Source organism: Monodelphis domestica, chromosome 1 (assembly GCF_027887165.1).
Source record: "Monodelphis domestica isolate mMonDom1 chromosome 1, mMonDom1.pri, whole genome shotgun sequence".
Taxonomy (NCBI): Eukaryota; Metazoa; Chordata; class Mammalia; order Didelphimorphia; family Didelphidae; genus Monodelphis; species Monodelphis domestica.
In genome coordinates this window covers 510819633-510838293 of record NC_077227.1, presented here as the reverse complement: position 1 = coordinate 510838293, position 18661 = coordinate 510819633, and the positions used below count along the sequence as shown (strand labels likewise).

At 37.0% G+C, this 18661-nt stretch overlaps 1 long non-coding RNA gene across 5 annotated transcripts in view; it reads right to left on the bottom strand.

Annotated features, from left to right (window-relative positions):
- Positions 1–18661, bottom strand: part of LOC103098898 (uncharacterized) — a 98052-nt gene that overhangs the window by 27064 nt on the left and 52327 nt on the right. The gene's annotated exons all lie outside the window — the stretch shown is intronic.

Genomic DNA, 18661 nt, shown 5'->3' with positions numbered 1-18661 from the left:
TGTATTCAGATATAATTGGTTTCTTTCCAATCTTCTGCATTTTATTTTATGCATTTAAAATAATTATTCTGAGAAGAGGTCCAAGGCTTCATCAGAGTCTTTTTCACAAAAGGAGCTGGAAGGTCTTCTCTCAAAATCTGCTCCTAGATCTCTAATCTTTCATTGCCAATTTACATTAGAGAACAGAGTTTCCATACCAGGGAAGTACACGTTTGGCCACATCATGCCATGAACCATCAAAATTCCATATACCCTAAAGCATTGTTAAAGCTCACTACAAACACCAGCTAGTTTTGTGATGAGGGGAAATTATTTAACTTCTTGAGCCTCAGTTTTCTCTTTTGTAACAGAGGGATGATGATACATGAGTTACCTACCTCATTGAATTGTTGAAAGAAAAGTGCTTTAGAAATCCCTGGGAGAGGAACTATATGAACACAACTACAAAACACTCTCCACACAATTAAAACTAGATCTAAACAATTGGAAAAATATTGATTGCTCATGGGTAGGATGAGCTAACATAATAAAAATGACAATCCTACCCAAATTAATTTACTAATTTAGTGCCATACCCATTGAACTACCAAAAAACTTTTTTATTGAATTAGAAAAAATCATAACAAAGTTCATTTGGAAGAACAAAAAAATCAAGAATATCCAGGGAAATAATGAAAAAATGCGAAGGAAGGTGGCCTTGCAGTCCCAGATCTCAAACTATACTATACAGCAATGATTATCCAAACAATATAGTACTGGCTAAGAGACAGAAAGGAGGATCAGTGGAATAGACTTGGGGTAAGTGACCTCAGCAAGACAGTCTATGATAAACCCAAAGATCCCAGCTTTTGGGACAAAAAGCCACTATTTGATAAAAAAAAAAACTGCTGGGAAAATTGTAAGACAGTATGGGAGAGATTAGGTTTGGATCAACATCTCACACCCTACACCAAGATAAATTCAGAATGGGTGAATGACTTGAATATAAAGAAGGAAACTATAAGTAAATTAGGTGGAGATAGAATAGTATTCCTCTCAGATTTGGGGGAAAGGAAAGATTTCAAGACCAAGCAAGAGTTAGAAAAAATCACAAAATATAAAATAAATAATTTTGATTACATCAAATTAAAAAGGTTTTGTACAAACAAAACCAATGCAACCAAAATTAGAAGGGAAACAACAAATTGGGGGAAAAAATCTTTATAAAAAAAACCTCTGACAAAGGTCTAATTACTCAAATTTATAAAGAGCTAAATCAATTGTACAAAAAGTCAAGCCATTCTCCAATTGATAAATGGGCAAGGGACATGTATAGGCAATTTTCAGTTAAAGAAATAAAAACTATTAATAAGCACATGAAAAAGTGTTCTAAATTTCTTATAATCAGAGAGTTGCAAATCAAAACAACTCTGAGGTATCACCTCACACCTAGCAGATTGGTTAACATGACAGCAAAGGAAAGTAATAAATGCTGGAGGGGATGTGGCAAAGTGGGGACACTAATTCATTGCTGGTGGAGTTGTGAATTGATCCAACCATTCTGGAGGGCAATTTGGAACTATGCCCAAAGGGCGATAAAAGACTGTCTGCCCTTTGACCATAGCACTGCTGGGTTTGTACCCCAAAGAGATAATAAGGAAAAAGACATGTACAAGAATATTCATAGTTGCACTATTTGTGGTAGCAAAAAAGTGGAAAATGAGGGGATGCCCTTCAATTGAGGAATGGCTGAACAAATTGTAGTATATGTTGGTGATGGAATACTATTGTGCTCAAAGGAATAGTGAACTGGAGGAATTTCATGTGAACTGGAATGACCTCCAGGAATTGATGCAGAGTGAAAGGAGCAGAACCAGGAGAACATTATACACAGAGAGAGATTGATACACTGTGGTACAATTGAATATAATGTACTTCTCCATTAGTGGCAATGTAGTGATCCTGAACAACCCAGTGGGATCTACAAGAAAGAATACTATCCACATTCAGAGGAAAAACTGTGGGAGTAGTGTGAATTTTAGATTTATTCCACCCTGCTTAGTCTAGCAATCATATACACCCCTACTTAAGAATCAAGTATTGAGAAGGATGGCCTATGACAGACATGTGCTAGCAAATGACAAATAAGAAACAACTGACAGACACCCCCCCCCCCCGGGGCTGGCCTAAGTCAAACGTAAGCTACCATTGGTACATGTGAGACACAGGAAGTGATGTTAAAAAAAAGTATATATTCACGTGATTTCCTCTTGCCGGTCTTTCTTGGGTAGTGGAGGTGTTGAACTTGGGGCTCTCTCTCTCTCTTTCTCTTTCTCTTTCTCTCTCTCTCTCTCTCTCTCTCTCTCTCTCTCTCTCTCTCTCAGACGTTGGGTTCACTAGCAGTATGGCTCGCTGCAGCATTTTGGCATCTTGGAATACTTGGCATCTTGGCATGGGTCAGGTGAAGCGTCTTCCCTGAGCTCTCTTAGAGTTTAGGCTGATTCCTTTTTTTTCCTTTACCTTTCCTAAAAACTCTATCCTTCAAGGAGGCCTCTCATCTTGGAGGAGGCCTTGTGGCTGAAAGCCAAGCTAGTTTAATCTTGAAGGAGGCCTTGTGGTTGAGGTCTCTGAACTCCCCTTGGCTCAGGCTAGGCCAGAGAAATCTTATACCCTCCCTTTCCCCTCTCTCTTCTTAATTCCTTCCCTCTATATTAATTAAACCACCATAAAATTCCCAACTGACTTGAGTGTTTTTATTGGGATTTGAATTAATCCCTGGCAACCATAAGTATAATATATTAGTCAAAAACCCCAAAATTTACCCCCTACAGTAGAAACACCAAAGAAAAACAACTGCTTGATTACATGGGTCAAGGGGGATATGATTGGGGATATAGACTCTAAATGAATATCCTAGTGCAAAAATCAACAACATGGAAATAGGTTCTGATCAAGGACACATGTAATACCCAGTGGAATTGTGTGTTGGCTATGGGAAGAGTGGGGGGAGGGGAGGGAGAGAAAAAATATGATTCTTGTAACCAAGGAATAATGTTCTAAATTGACTAAATAAAAGAAAAAAAGGAAAAAAAAAGAAAGCCCTGTGAGTGGGGGAAATTTTTATCCTTGAGTGCATATATTAACAAATTAGGGAGGACAGGGGTCAAAGAATTGGGCATGCAAATTTAAAAAACTAGAAAGAGAACAAATTTTAAATCCCCAGATATAAACTAAATTAGAAATACTAAAAATTAAAGTAGAAAATAATAAAATTGAAAGTGAAAGAACTCTCAAATTAATAAATGAGACTAGGAGCTGGTACTTTGAAAAAACAAATAAAATAGACAAAGTACTGGTTAATCTAATAATTAAAAAAAGGAAAGCAAAAACCAAATTAACAGTATCAAAAATGAAAGGAGATTTCACCTCTAATGAAGAGGAAATTAAGGTAATCATTAAAAACTATTTTTGCCTAATTATATGGCAATAAATACAGCAATCTAGATGATATGGATGAATAATTACAAAAATATAAATTGCCTAGATTAACAGAAGAAATAGAATACTTAAATAATTCCATATCAGAAAAATAAATTTAATAAGCCATCAAAGAACTCCCTAAGAAAAAATCCCCAGGGCCTGATGGATTCACAAGTGAATTCTATCAAACATTGAAAGAACAACTAATCCCAATACTATACAAAGTATTTGACATAATAAGTAAAGAAAGAGTTCTTCCTTTTATGACACAAATATGGTACGATTCCAAAGCCAGGCAGACCAAAAACGGAGAAAGAAAACTACAGACCAATCTCCTTAATAAACATAGATGCAAAAATCTTAAATAGACTACTAGAAAAAAGACTCCAGCAAGTGATCACAAGGGTTATTCACTATGACCAAGCAGGATTCATACCAGGAATGCAAGAATGGTTCAATATTAGGAAAACTATTCATATAATTGACCATATCAACAAGCAAAGCACCAAAAATCACACGATTATCTAAACAGATGTGGAAAAAAGCCTTTGACAAAATACAACACTAATTCCTATTGAAAACACTAGAAAGTATAGGAATAGAGGGCCTTTCCTAAAAATAATAAATAGCATATATTTAAAATGTAGAGCCCAATAAGTGGGTCTACAAGGAGGGCTTTGTCCTTTGTGATAGGGACCTGAGGAGAAGTAGGGAATCAAGGAACCAGGGTGAAGAATGACAGACACAAGACAAGTCAGGGTTTGAATAGGGCAGGCAACCCTATGATTTTCCCCTTGGGAGGAAAATATGAGGAGCAATGGAATACGAGGTAGAGGAGAAGATTAAGGTATAAAATGTAGGCCAACAGGGGCTGGAGCCTTGGGGAGGAAGAGGTTCAGAAAGGGAGAGAGACAGTGATTGCTAGGGCAGATTGAAGATCCAAGAGAGATTCATAGTGGCCCACCTCTATATTTATTGCTTTCGTCTGTTTAGGGAAGTATTCTCAAGCACGTAGTGAGGTAAGAGCAACACCTTTTTGGGCATGTAGATTTCAACCCACACTTTCTTGACTCAATTCAACTCCGAACCAAAATGTTAATGAGTTTGTCCTAGGCAAGGGCCGCATGGCCAGGTCAAAATTTCATTCACAAACATCCGGGTATAACCTTGTGTCTGAAGACACAGTAACCATACAATCATTTATATTTCATAGATGTGAATATGCTTGGAATGCTACATAAAACCATCAGCAAGCATCATCTACAATGAGGATAAATTAGAAGCATTCCCAATAAGATCAGGAGTGAAACAAGAAAGCCCATTATCACCTTTATTATTTATCATGGTACTAGAAATACTAGCAGTAGCAATTAGAGAAGAAAAAGAAATCAAAGGTATTAAAATAGGCAATGAGGAGAACAAGCTATCACTCTTTGCAGATAAAATGATGGTCTACTTAAAGAATCCTAGAGAATCAACTAAAAAGCTAGTGGAAATAATCAACTTTAGCAAAGTTGCAGGACACAAAATAAATCCACATAAATCATCAGCATTTCTATATATTTCCAATCCCAGCAGCAAAAGTTAGAAAGAGAAATTCCATTTAAAATTACCCTAAATATAAAATACTTAGGAATCTATTTTCCAAGACAAGAATTATATGAACACAACTACAAAACTCTTTCCACACAATGAAAACTAGATCTAAACAATTGGAAAAACATTAATTGCTCATGGGTAGGACAAGCTAACATAATAAAAATGGCAATCCTACCCAAATTAATTTACTTATTCAGTGCCATACCTATCAAACTACCATGAAATGTTTTTACTGAATTAGAAAAAACTATAACAAAGTTCATTTGGAAGAACAAAAGATCAAGAATATAAAGGAAACTAATGAAAAAAAATGTGAATCTCAAACTGTACTATAAAGCAGTGATCATCAAAACAATATGGTACTGGCTAAGAGACAGAAAGGAGGATCAGTGGAATAGACTTAGGGTAAATTATCTCAGCAAGACAGTCTATGATAAACCCAAAGATCCCAGCTTTTGGGACAAAAAGCCACTATTTGACAAAAACTGCTGGAAAAACTGGAAACCAATATGGGAGAGATTAGGTTTAGATCAACATCTCACACCCTACACCAAGATAAATTCAGAATGGGTGAATGACTTGAATATAAAGAAAGAAACTATAAGTAAATTAGATGAAAACAGAATATTATACCTCTCAGATTTGAGGGGAAAGGAAAGATTTCAAGACCAAGCAAGAGTTAGAAAAAATTATAAAATGTAAAATAAATAATTTTGATTACATCAAATTAAAAAGGTTTTGTACAAACAAAACCAATGCAACCAAAATTAGAAGGGAAGCAACAAATTGGGGGGAAAATATAACAAAAACCTCTGAGAAAGGCCTAATTACTCAAATTTATAAAGAGCTAAATCAATTGTACAAAAAATCAAGCCATTCCCCAGTTGATAAATGGAAAAGAGATATGAATAGGCAACATTCAGATAAAAAAAATCAAAACTATCAATAAGCACATGAAAAAGTGTTCTAAATTTCTTATAATTAGAGAAATGCAAATCAAAACAACTCTGAGGTATCACCTCACACCTAGCAGATTGGCTAACATGACAGCAAAGGAAAGTAATGAATGCTGGAGGGGATGTGGCAAAATAAGGACATTAATGCATTGCTGGTGGAGTTGTGAATTGATCCAACCATTCTGGAGGGCAATTTGGAACTATGCCCAAAGGGTGCTAAAAGACCATCTGCCCTTTGATCCAGCCATAGCACTTCTGGGTTTGTATCCCCAAAGAGATAATAAGGAAAAAGACTTGTACAAGAATATTCATAGCTGCACTCTTTGTGGTAACAAAAAATTGGAAAATGTGAGGATGCCCTTTGATTGGGGAATAGCTGAATAAATTGTGGTATATGTTGGTGATGGAATACTATTGTGCTCAAAGGAATAATGAATTGGAGGAATTCCATGTGAACTGGAACAACCTCCAGGAATTGATGCAGAGTGAAAGGAACAGAACCAGGAAAACATTGTACACAGAGACTGATACACTGTGGTACAATTGAATGTAATGGACTTCTCTACTACCAGCAATGCAATCATCCAGGACAATTCTGAGGGACTTATGAGAAAGAACAAGGGTCAATGGGGATATGATTGGAGATGTAGAATCTAAATAAAGGAGTCCAGGCATATTCTAATCTTGAAAATATTTTAGAGGTGCTCAAAAAGCTGACTCATATTATTTCTAATGATTGGTGTCTGTAATCTTGAATTATGTTGAACCCTAACCTTGTCAAATTCCTAGCCCTTCCCTGAGACTCTGGAAGACTGGCCAAACAAGCTTAAGTGCCTTAGGCCTTATGAGTTCCTTTTTTAGGCACTAGATTTACCTACTATCTTGGGATCTTGTGACCTCATAATGTTAATGTATCAGACCACTGGTCTAATTATTATTTTCCCTTCCCCCTATACCAGTAATGGGCAACCTTTTCATCTAGGTGTGTCAAAATTCACCAAAAATCTGAGCATAACTCAGGTGGTGTGTCATTTTGGGGAAAAAAACCCATAATTTGTGAATCTTAAAATTGCTCAGACTATACCTTAGAAGATTTGGTTAAGGTATTCCCCTATTATAACAATGGAGGTACTTGGTCAGGAATGTATTGAGAACTTTAAAATTACTCCACCCTGGTCAGACAGTGCCTTAGGGGAAGATAAAGTTGCAAATTCCTGATTGAACAATGAAAAGTCCCTAACTCATACTTATAGTAAAGCTAGAACCTTAAGTTAGATCTATTTTTAGATCTAATACAAAAGGGTGTTAAGTACCTATAAAGGTTAAATTAATCACTAAAAGGTCAAGCAACTTACAAAAGGCAAGATTAACAAAAGAGGTGTGAAGTTTTAGTCTAATCAGAGAAGGTGAGAACAAAAGAAGATAAGAACTAAGAATGGGCAGTCCTGGGAAAAAGTGTCTACTGTGATTGGTAGATGTGAAAATTTAGGGGAGGTGACATAAGAGAAAATTTCTTTAAAAGGAGAATTCAGTTCAGTTTGGAGTTAGTTCAGTTTGGAAGTTGAATTGGAGAAGGGTTCAGGAGTTCAGAGGAGGGTCTCTGAACTCAGTTCAGGAGTTGAGGATTTCAGTGAAGGACTAGATCTTGCTTGGGACGATCTTGTGTTGAGTGATAAAGACTGACTCTCTCTCTCTTAAAGCTCGCCCTTTCTACTATTCTCTCTTTCTTTCTCTCTCTCTCTCCCCTTCCCTTAATTCCTTCATTTGTATTAATTAAAATCTCTATAAAACCCAGTTGACTTGGGTATTTTCATATTTGGGAATTTTCCCATGGTGACCACTTATTTTTTATTTAAATCAAGACACTAAAAATTATCTTTACAGTTTGGCCGAAACCTTTACAGTTTTGGCAATTCACAGTCTTGAAAAACCACATTTTAGCATTTACAAATTTTGTGATATTTATAGTTTAAATAACAAAAATGTATAATTGTAATATATAACTGTATTTAATAATCCAAAAATTAATTATTTAACTTACCTCCTTAGTGACTTCTTTGTTCATCTGTTAGTCAGTTTCTTTTCTTGGCTTTGATATTATTTAACTTGTTTGGGGTGCTGTGAACAAAGATAAGTGAGGGGGAGGGGGAATTCCTTGACTAGCCTGCCTAAGTGATAGACAGACAGACAGATAGATAGATAGATAGATAGATAGATAGATAGATAGATAGATGTGACTTTTTTGTTGCTGAATTTCATTGCCTAAATCTTCAATTGAAGGTTAGTATTTACTAACTTCATCTGTCAATCTGTTTCTTTTGTTGGTTTTGATATTATTTAATGTTGAGAATAAGGTCTCACAAAAGTAGATAGAGGAGAAAATTTCGAGTAAAGTCATTGCTATATTTTTCAGGGTGCTAAAAGTGTCTGGTAATAGGTTGGTTCCAAGCACTCCTCTGTTTGCATTTTCACCATATTTCACCCAGTCTTCCACAGACCTGGCCCTGCCCCTCCCTTCCCCAGCCAGCTGGCCCTCGCAGCCTGCCTCCACACATAGACTCCTTCCTTGCATGTGCTCCTCCTCCTCACCCCCACAGGAGCCCCATGCTCCCTGCCCCCTCAGCCAGTGGCCAGCAGCCAGAGTATGGAGCAGCCGTCCCCCCAGGCCAGGTCCAGGCATAGCTGCCCAGAGGCTCCCAGCCCCATGGTGTGCTGAGCCCGCATGCAGCCACCTGTCATAGAAAATGGCTATGTGTATCAGTGCCCACACACCTGTCATGGGTTTGCCATTAAGGCAAGGTTACTGTTGTAACCTCAATAAAAACTCTATTATGTCGGCTATGAGGGAAGCTCTATTCCATCAGAGCTAACTCTCTAACTACTTCATGTTGGAACATTCTTTGTCTTTGTGTCTTTCTTCTCGCCTTATGCTCTTCTTTCCTTAGACTTTTACCAGTAACCCATTTTTTTCTCAGTTCCTATTTCCCCTTTCTGAATGTTTTACCCACAAGGAACTTTTGTGAAGTTGGTGGATGGCTTCACTAAACAATCACCCTAGTGCAAATATCAATAATATGGAAATAGGTCTTGATCAATGACACACATAAAACCCAGTGGAATTGCTCATTGGCTATAGGAGGGGAGTGGAAGGAGGGGAGAGAAAGAACATGAATCATGTAACCATGGAAAATTTTTCTTAATTAATCAAATTAAATTATATTTGTAATTTATAAATTTATAATTAAATTACATATTAATTTAAAATAAAATTAATTAAATAAAAAATTTTATAAGAGAAACCCCTGTGAGTACAATATAAGTTGCTCTTATCATTGCTCTAACTATCCTTGGTCTGCCTAATATAGGAATACATGAGGTCTATTAACTCCCTCATTTGAATATTATACTTTTATAAATGCAATTTAACGCTGCATACAACCTAAGACTAAGGCACTATACTTTATATGACCATCACCTAAGAAGAAGCAAGGAATAGTAGATAAAAAAACCCACTTCAAAGCAAAGAATAGTATTGTTGAAGTATCACTTCTGATACATACTGCTATGGTCCTGGGCAAATAATTTAACTTATGTGTTCTGTGTGACTATTTAAGACTATAAAAGCCTTGCAGCAGAAAGACTAAGAATTAATTGGAAACTAAAAAAATCTTATCCTAAAGAATGAATGGCCAAAGAAGAAATCATAAAAACAATTAACAATTTCATTAAAGAAAATGACAATGAGGAGACAACATGCCAAAATTTATAGGATGTAGCCAAAGCTCTACTCAAAGGGAAATTTATATCTCTAAATACTTACATCAGTGAAATAGAAAAAGAGCAGATCAGTGAATTGGGCATGCAACTACAAAAACTAGAAAAAGAACAAATTAAAAATATTCAATTAAAGAACAAATTGGAAATCCTGAAAATTCAAAGGAGAGAGTAAGAAAATTCAAGTAAGAAAACCATTGAACTAATAAATAAGACAAGGAACTGGTTTTATGAAAAAATAAATAAAACACTGGTTAACTTGATTAAAAAAAGAAAGAAAACCATATCACCAGCATCAAAAATGAAAAAAGGTGAAATCACAACCAATGAAGAAGTTAAAGTATTTATTGGAAGTTATTTTGTCCAAAAAAGCCAATAACTTTGACACTCTAAGTAATATAGATGAATATTTACATATTCTAATAAACTACCCAAATTAACAGAAAAAGAAATAGAATACTTAAACAACTTCATCACAGAAAAATAAATTTAAAAACCATCAAAGAATTCCCTGAGAAAAAGGCCCCAGGGCCAAATGGAGTCACAAGAGAATTCTACCAAACATTAAAAGAACAATTAACTCCAAAACTACATGAATCATTTGGAAAAATAGAGGGAAAAGGAATCCTTTCAAATTCCTTTCATGACACAAATAAGAACTGATACCTAAACCAGGAAGAGCTAAAACAGAGAAAGAAAACCATATACCAATTTTCCTAATGAACATGATGCCAAAAGTTTAAATAAAATACTAGCAAGGAGATTACAGCATTATATTACAAGGATCATACACCATGAGCAAATGAGTTTTATACCAGGAATGATTCAATATCAGGAAAACTATTAATATAATTGACCATATCAATAACAAAACCAACAGAAACGATATAATATAGAAAAGGCTTTTGACAAAATACAACACCCATTCCTTATTTTAAAAAATTAGAAAACATTGGTATAAATGGAACTTTCCTTAAAGTGATAAATGATATCTATCTAAAACCATCAATAAGCATTATTCATGATGGGCATAAATTAGAACCCTTCCAAATAATATCGGGGTGAAGCAAGGATGTCTATTATTGCCCCTTATTTAGTATTGTATCAAAAATGCTAGCTATAGCAATAAGAGCAGAAAAAAAATGAAGGAATTAGAACAGGCAGTGAGGAAACAAAATTATCACTCTTCATTGATGATATGATGGCATACATAGAGGACCCCAGAGAATCAACCAAAAAAGTAACAGAAATAATTAGCAATTTTCACAAAGTTGCAGTATACAAAATAAATCTACATAAATCATTGTTATTTCTATTTATGACCAATAAAGTCCAACAATAAGAGACAAAAAAGGAAATTCAATTCAAAATAACTCTAGACAATATAAGGTAGTGGTATACCTACCAAAACAAACTCAGCAACTATATAAACAGAATTACAAAACACTTTTTATACAAATAAAGTCAGACCCAAACAATTAGAAAAATATTAATTGTTCGTGTAAAATAGGCTGAGCCAATATTATTAAAATGACAATCTGACATAAATTAATTTATCTATTCAGTGCCATGCTAATCAAAGTACCCAATAATTATTTCATAGAGCTAGAAAAAGATATCAAAATTTATCTAGCAGAGCAAAAATCCAAGAATATCAAGGGAATTAATGGGAAAAAAATTATGAAGGAAGGACTATCCATGCCTAATCACAAACTTTACTATAAAGTGGTAATTGTCAAAACAATCTGGTTCTGGTTAAGAAATAGAGTAGTGGATCAATGGAATAGTTTAGGTGATCAATATATAGTAGTTAATAACCATGGTAATCTAATGTTCAATAAACCCAAAATACAAGCTCTTGGGATATATGGGGTGCTCAGGGAGGGGTAGTATCTCTGGTATGGAGGGCTTGTCGTGCCCTCCTAGGGCAGCTCTTCAGCCTCTGACCCTCACCTGACACCCAGCTCTCACTTGTGGCTCCTAGTAGCTGCTAGCATGCGGCAGCGGCCACACCCCGGGCAACAGCTTCAACAGGCAGGCTAAACCTTGTGAGGGTAGCCATCGGGTCGTCGACCCCTGGTGAACTAAGGCTTTGCTCACCCAGCATGTGAAGACTGCTTTGGTTGAACAGACAGAAGAAACCAATAAGAAGGTTCAACAGCTGAGAGGGCGACTGTGGAGTGCTTGGCCGTCCAATGCAGCTGAGGAAGTCTCCAGGTATAACGATTTTTCGTGACAATAGACCCAGGCTTCCAACGCCGAGAGAGTGGGACTGTCTCTGTGTATTGACTTTTCCACTTAAATCTCCTTCATGCACAAGTGTTTTTTGTGCACTCATCTACATCACAGATGAAAGCGCACAAAAACAAACATCATCCTCAGTTACTGAGAGACTACTACTACAAGCTTTTGGGGGAAGAACTCAATAATATGGCAAAAACTGCTGGGAAAACTGGAAAACAGTATGGTAGAAAGGAGGCAATGACCATCATCTCATGCCATACACCAAGATAAAGTCAAAATAGATACTTGACATAGAAATTAAGGGTGATACCACAAACAATAATAAATAATAATTTAAATTTAAACTATCTATAGTTATATGAAAAAAATACTCCAAATCACTATTGATAGAGAAATGCAAATTAAAATAACTCTAAGATACCACCTCACATGGATCAGATTAGCCAATATGATTGAAAAAGAAAATGATAAATGTTGGAAGGGATGTGGGAAAATTGGGACACTAATATACTATTGGTGGAACTGTGGACTGATACAACCATTCTGGAAATCAATATGGAACCATGCCCAAAGACTGCAAAACTATTCATACCTTTTGACTCAGCAATACCAGTACTGAGTCTGTACCCCAAAGAGATCAGAGATAAGAAAAAGAATTCGTTTGTATAAAAATATTTTTAGTAGTTCTTTTTGTAATGTCAAAGAATTGGAAACTGAGAGGATATCCATCAATTGGGGAATGACTGAACAAATTGTGGTATATGATTATAATGGAAAACTATTGTGCCATAAGAAATGACAAACAAGGCAAATTCAGAAAAACCTGGACTTACATGAACTGATGCAAAGTGAAGTGAGGAGAACCAGGAGAACATTGTATACAGTAATAAAATAACATACGATGATCGACTGTGAAAGACAAAGTATTATCAGCAAAGCAAGTTTCCAAGATATCCAGAAGGGACTCATGAAGAAAAATAGTATCCACATCCAAAGAAGAAACTGTTGGCGCCTGCCTGCAGATCAGAGCACATCATCCTTCACTTTATTTCCTTCCTGAGTTTTTCATTGTTTGTGTCTGCTGTCATGGCGTGAGCAATATGGAAATTTTTTTTCCATGATAACACAGATATAACCTATATCAGACTATTTACTGCTGGGGGAAGGGAAAGAATCTGAATAGTAAAAAGTAAAAAAAAACAATTATCAAAAATTGTTTCTACCTGTAATCCAAAGGAAAAAACATTTTTAAGACTATGAACACGTTGGCCACCAGGAGGCACAATTTCCACTGGTCCCAAACCATCCAAATGCAACTGGAAGAGCATCAAGTGGTATGCTACCTATATTACACTCTTCCCTTTCCCTCTGCCCGTCTGACAGAATCTACACAGGATAGCCAGGTACGAAGAATACCAGCTCAAGGGTAATCTACCCCCTTACCCTTCCTTTCAGCATTCATAAGGTAGAAATCAGTAATTCCATTCCTTCTGATGGGATGGAAGATGATCAGGTCCTGCCAGTTTCCTTGCCACTGCCTCCCATTCTTACCATCTTGCCTGCCTCCATACCCTGCAGACCCCAGGCACCATCATTTTTTTAAACTTCTTCTTTCTATCTTAGTACCAGTTCTTAAATGAAAGAGTCACAAAGGCTAGGTAATTGGGATTAAATGACTTGCCCAAAATCACAAAGTATCTGAAGCCTGACTGGAACTCAGATCCTCCCTACTCCAGGCCTGGTTCTCTATCCACTGTGCTACCTAGTTGCCTCAGGCACCATGATTTTAACTATTTATAGGACCATATTATTGAGGGACCTCAAAGCTTTTTCATTCAATCTACTCATTATGGAACCCTTGGGATTTTATGGGCTTTTCCATCTGACCTACAGGCAGGAGGAGAGCCAATTTTTAAATTTTCACTGTGAGGATTTGATCTTTGGAAATGGGCAAATGTGATCCATCAGGACTTGATTTATTGTTTTATCTACCCCTCACACTTAAGAATATGATGGAGAAAATATCGATCATGCAGATTAATTTTCAAAGTGTTTCTCATGTTTTTAGAAACACTTATTGGCATACTCCTGCCTACAGATGAACTTCATTTCACGCACTGTCTATCCTCATTAAAGTGTTAGTTCCTGGAGAGCAGGAACTGTATAACTTTTAAAATTTGTTTTTGAGCACTTCACACAGTGTTCAGCACAGAGTAAGCATAAACATGAATAAATTTATCCATCTATTAGTATATGCCAATGAAACCACAAGTCCATCTCTCAGACACACACACACTCCCTCTGAAATGAAGACTTCATCAGCTCTTTCAAGCAGGCATATCACATTGTTGGTTTATAGGTATTGTGGTCAATTAAAACTCTCAAGTCTTCTTTTTACATGAATTTCTATGAATCCATGTGCCATAATCTACACTTGTATTTATTTTTTACTCTTTACTTTCTATCCTAGCAACAACTCTAAGACAGAAGGGCAAGGACTAGGCAAATGAGGAGATTAAGTGACTTGCCCAGTGCCACACCACTAAGAAGTGTCTGAGGCCACATTTGAACCCAGACCCTCCAAACTCCAGGCCTGGTACAGTATCCACTATTTCTCTCTGTTCTTGTTTGGAAATATTGTAGCTAGTCTCTTAATCCAGATGGGGGGAAATGGTTCTTTTTTTTATCTATCTATCTATCTATCTATCTATCTATCTATCTATCTGTCTGTCTGTCTGTCTGTCTGTCTGTCTGTCTGTTTTTAAAAAAAAACCTTACCTTGGAATCAATACTGTGTATTTGTTCCAGGGCAGAAGAGTGGTAAGGGCTAGGCAATGGGGGTCAAGTGACTTGCCCAGGGTCACACAACTGGGAAGTGTCTGAGGCCAGATTTGAACCTAGGACCTCCTGTTTCTAAGCCTGGCTCTCAATCCACTGAGCTACCCAGCTGGCCCTGAACTACAATTTTTAACATGGGTTTATAACAATATTCTGTTTATAAAATACTAATGATCTGTGGTGTATTTTATTTGCCAATTAAGGCAAATGTTTTATTCTTTCTGAAAAAAAAATCAGCCATCTATCTGCCCCTATTCTTGTGCTTTTTAAAAAAATCTAATATTAATAATATGGAAATAGATCTTGATCAAAGATAAATGTAAAACCCAGCTGAATTGCTCTTTGGCTACGGAAGGGGAGGGGAGGGAAAGAACATAAATCATATAACCATGGAATATTCTTAATTAGTTAATTAATTAAATAGATTTTTTAAAAAATCTAAATATAGGATTTTACCTATTGTTGCTAAGTTGTGTCCAGCTCTTTGTGACCCTATTTTGGGTTTTTCCTGGCAAAGATACTTTGCCATTTCCTTTTCCAGCTCATGAAGAAACTAAAGCAAAGGGGGCTCTCAATGACTTGCCCAAGTGTCTAAGGATGGATTTGAAGTCAAGAAGAGGAATCTTTCTGACTCCAAGCCCAGTGCTCTCTTCACTGTGCCACCTCACTGCACTTTAGGATTTTCCCTGCACAGTGGCTAAATTTCATTTTCTGTAGTTTCACTTTAGTGCTCTCTCCCATGGAGAGCATGTCGATTAGTGATCGTCGTCGTCCATTCCATCTTGATGCCATTCGTCAATATCATAAGTGCTTACTGAATGAATGAGTGTAGGAATGGATGCAACCCGGACTCAAATAACGGAGCAGCCCCAGAAAGAGGAGGGAACTCAAAGCATTCCATGTCCCAGCCTCATAGGCTGGCAGGCGGGCGGGCGGGCGGGCGGGCGGGCGGGCAGGCGGGCAGGCATTCCCATCAATCAGTTAAAAACACATGCTTACAATGAGCAGAGAGCATTGTCCTAGAGCCCTGGTGGGGGAAGGGGGAGGGAAAAAGAGAAAAAGCAATTGGAATTTCATGCACTAAAAGACAGGAAAACCGAGAAGAGAAGAGAAAAGGACTGGAGAGCTGAGAGGGAGCCCTAGGGGGCCTGCCCTTCCCCCTTCCCCATTTAACAGAGGAAGAAAGTGAATCCCAGGAACCCTAACAAGGACAATGAAATCGATTTAGGTAGAGGTCACTTTCTTTTCCTAACTCAGGGTCCAGGACTATATTTAGTGACCTAAATTAGTAGTGGGAGGCACGCGGGAGCTAGTGCTCAGTTTGGACTCACAGAGCCTGAGTTCAGCTTTTGCTACTTAGCCCCTGCTTGACGGATGCTGGTGAATCACTTCATCTTTTCCAGGCCTCAGTTTCCTCATAAGGAAAGAGAATCTCTAAGTTTATCTCCCAGATCTAAATCAATGATGCCTATGACTCAAAGATGATACTGAGGCTCTGGGGACAGATGGTATGGCGGTGTCTCCAGCCAAGATGGGGCAGGGAAAAGAGCTTTGGAGATGATCCAAAGAATTCGGTTTTAGTCATGCTGAGTTTGAGGTAGAAGCAGCATGTCCAGCTGGAAATGTCCTATAGTCAGCAGGAGTTTATAGACTTGAACTCTGGGGGGAACGCAAAAACAAACCAGCCTTTGAGCTGAGGGCTTCTTGCACAGGTCCCCTGAAAACTGGAGAAAAAATACGGAAAAAACAAAACTGTTTGTATGTCCACAAAGCCCTCTCCAGGTCATGGATTTTCAGTCAGTTGGGTTTCTGTTCTGGAGGGAAAATCTAAGTTAATTTTGTAGCCCCGCAGAGTGAACAGCACGGTGGCTCAATTAAAAATGCCAGTCCTACAAATGTTAAAAATAGATTTTACATGTAATTGGGGGGAAATAAAATTTCAGAAAAGAAGAGAAATCTACTGAAGGAGCAGAAACTAGTTTAAAATAACAGAGAGAGCTTGAGCAGAGAAAATCAGAACCATGAAATAAAAAGCACTGGATCCTGCCCTCCATTCCCCCACCCCAAATGCCACACCAGGCTGGGGTAGACAGGAATTTATTGGCCTATTTGTCAGGGTCCTTCTACTGAGGGAAAAAGGCCAAGAGGTTTGGGAGAACTGAACATAAAATTCTGACGCTACAAAAACAAATCATTCCAGGGAGAAAGGAAAGGGGAAGGCATGGGAGAAAATGAATCTGACTCCACAGAGAGTTCTTTGAAGAGTTCAGATTTATTTTTTAAAATGTATAACAGATAGGAGTGGCACATAAACAAGGAAAAATGCAAAAGAGTAACAAGCACCTCAGCTAGGTATATAATAACTGAAAAAAAGAGATAAAAGGTTGCACTAAGTACATAATAACTATACTTGTATATGGTAGAATACTATATATGATTTGTCCATATGATCTCATTTGATGCATACAACAATGTTGAGGTAGGTAAGTAGGTACTATATGTATTTTTGTTTTATTTTATTATTATTTTTTAAACTTTTACCTTCCATCTTAGAATCAATATTCTGTATTGGTTCCAAGGCAGAAGAGTGGTAAGGGCAAGGCAATGGGGATTAAGTGACTTGCCCAGGGTCACACAGCTGGGAAGTGTCTGAGGTCAGATTTGAACCTAGGACCTCCTGTCTCTAGGCCTGATGCTCAATCCACTGAGCTACCCAGCTGTCCCCATGACAAATTTTTAAAAATAATATTGTATGTTTTTCCAAATATATATAAAACCATTTTTAGCATTAAGTTTTCTAAAATGTTGAGTTCCAGTTCTCTCCCTCCCTTTCTCCAGAAGTGAGACAAATTTAGGAATATCAGTTTGGCAGCTGTGTCAAGGATGGATTAGAAAGAGTCCAGGCTGTAAGCAGGAAGTCTAAATATGAGGCTACAGAAATTGTCTAGGGGAGAGATGGTAAGGACCTAAGAGGAGGTAGGGGTCCTGTAAGTAGAGAGGAGGGGACAGATGCAAGAGATTATGGGAGAAAATTTTAAAAACCTCCTTTTCAATTCAACTAAAAATATTAAGAAATAAATATTTTTTCAAGATAAAGTTTATCCAAACCTTTCTAATTTTCTTTTAGACTTAACCCCTTTCTCATAAAAGTCCTTAACCTAAAAAATGAATTTAGGGTGGTAATCAAATTTAGAAAGAGAAATACTTCATCCTTTTAAAATTGCTGACTTGGGGTCAGCTAGGTAGCTCAGTGGATTGAGAGCCAGGCCTAGAGAAGGGAAGTGGAGGTTCAAATTTGGCCTCAGACATTTCCTGGCAAGTCACTTAACCCTCATTGCCTAGCCCTCACCACTCTTCCACTAGGAACCAATACACAGTATTGATTATAAGGTGGAAGGTAAGGGTTTTACAAACAAACATAAATAAATGAATGAATGAATGAATGAATGAATGAATGAATGAATGGATAGATAAGACATATAAATAAATAAATGAATGAATGGATAGATAGATAAGATATAAATAAATGAATGAATAGATAAATGGATAAATAAACAAATAACCGAATGAATGAATGAATAAAATCACTGACTTCCCAAGTCAACAAGCCTTGTTAAACTCATACTTTGTGCCAAGCACAGAGCTAAGTGCTTGGAATATAAGGGCAAACCAAAAAAACAGTTCCTGTTTTCAAAGAGCTTACATTCTAATGTAGGAAGACAATATACAAAAGGAAGGTGAAAATGGGGTTGGGGAGAGATGAGAGAACTGAGTAAAGATGGTAGAAGGAA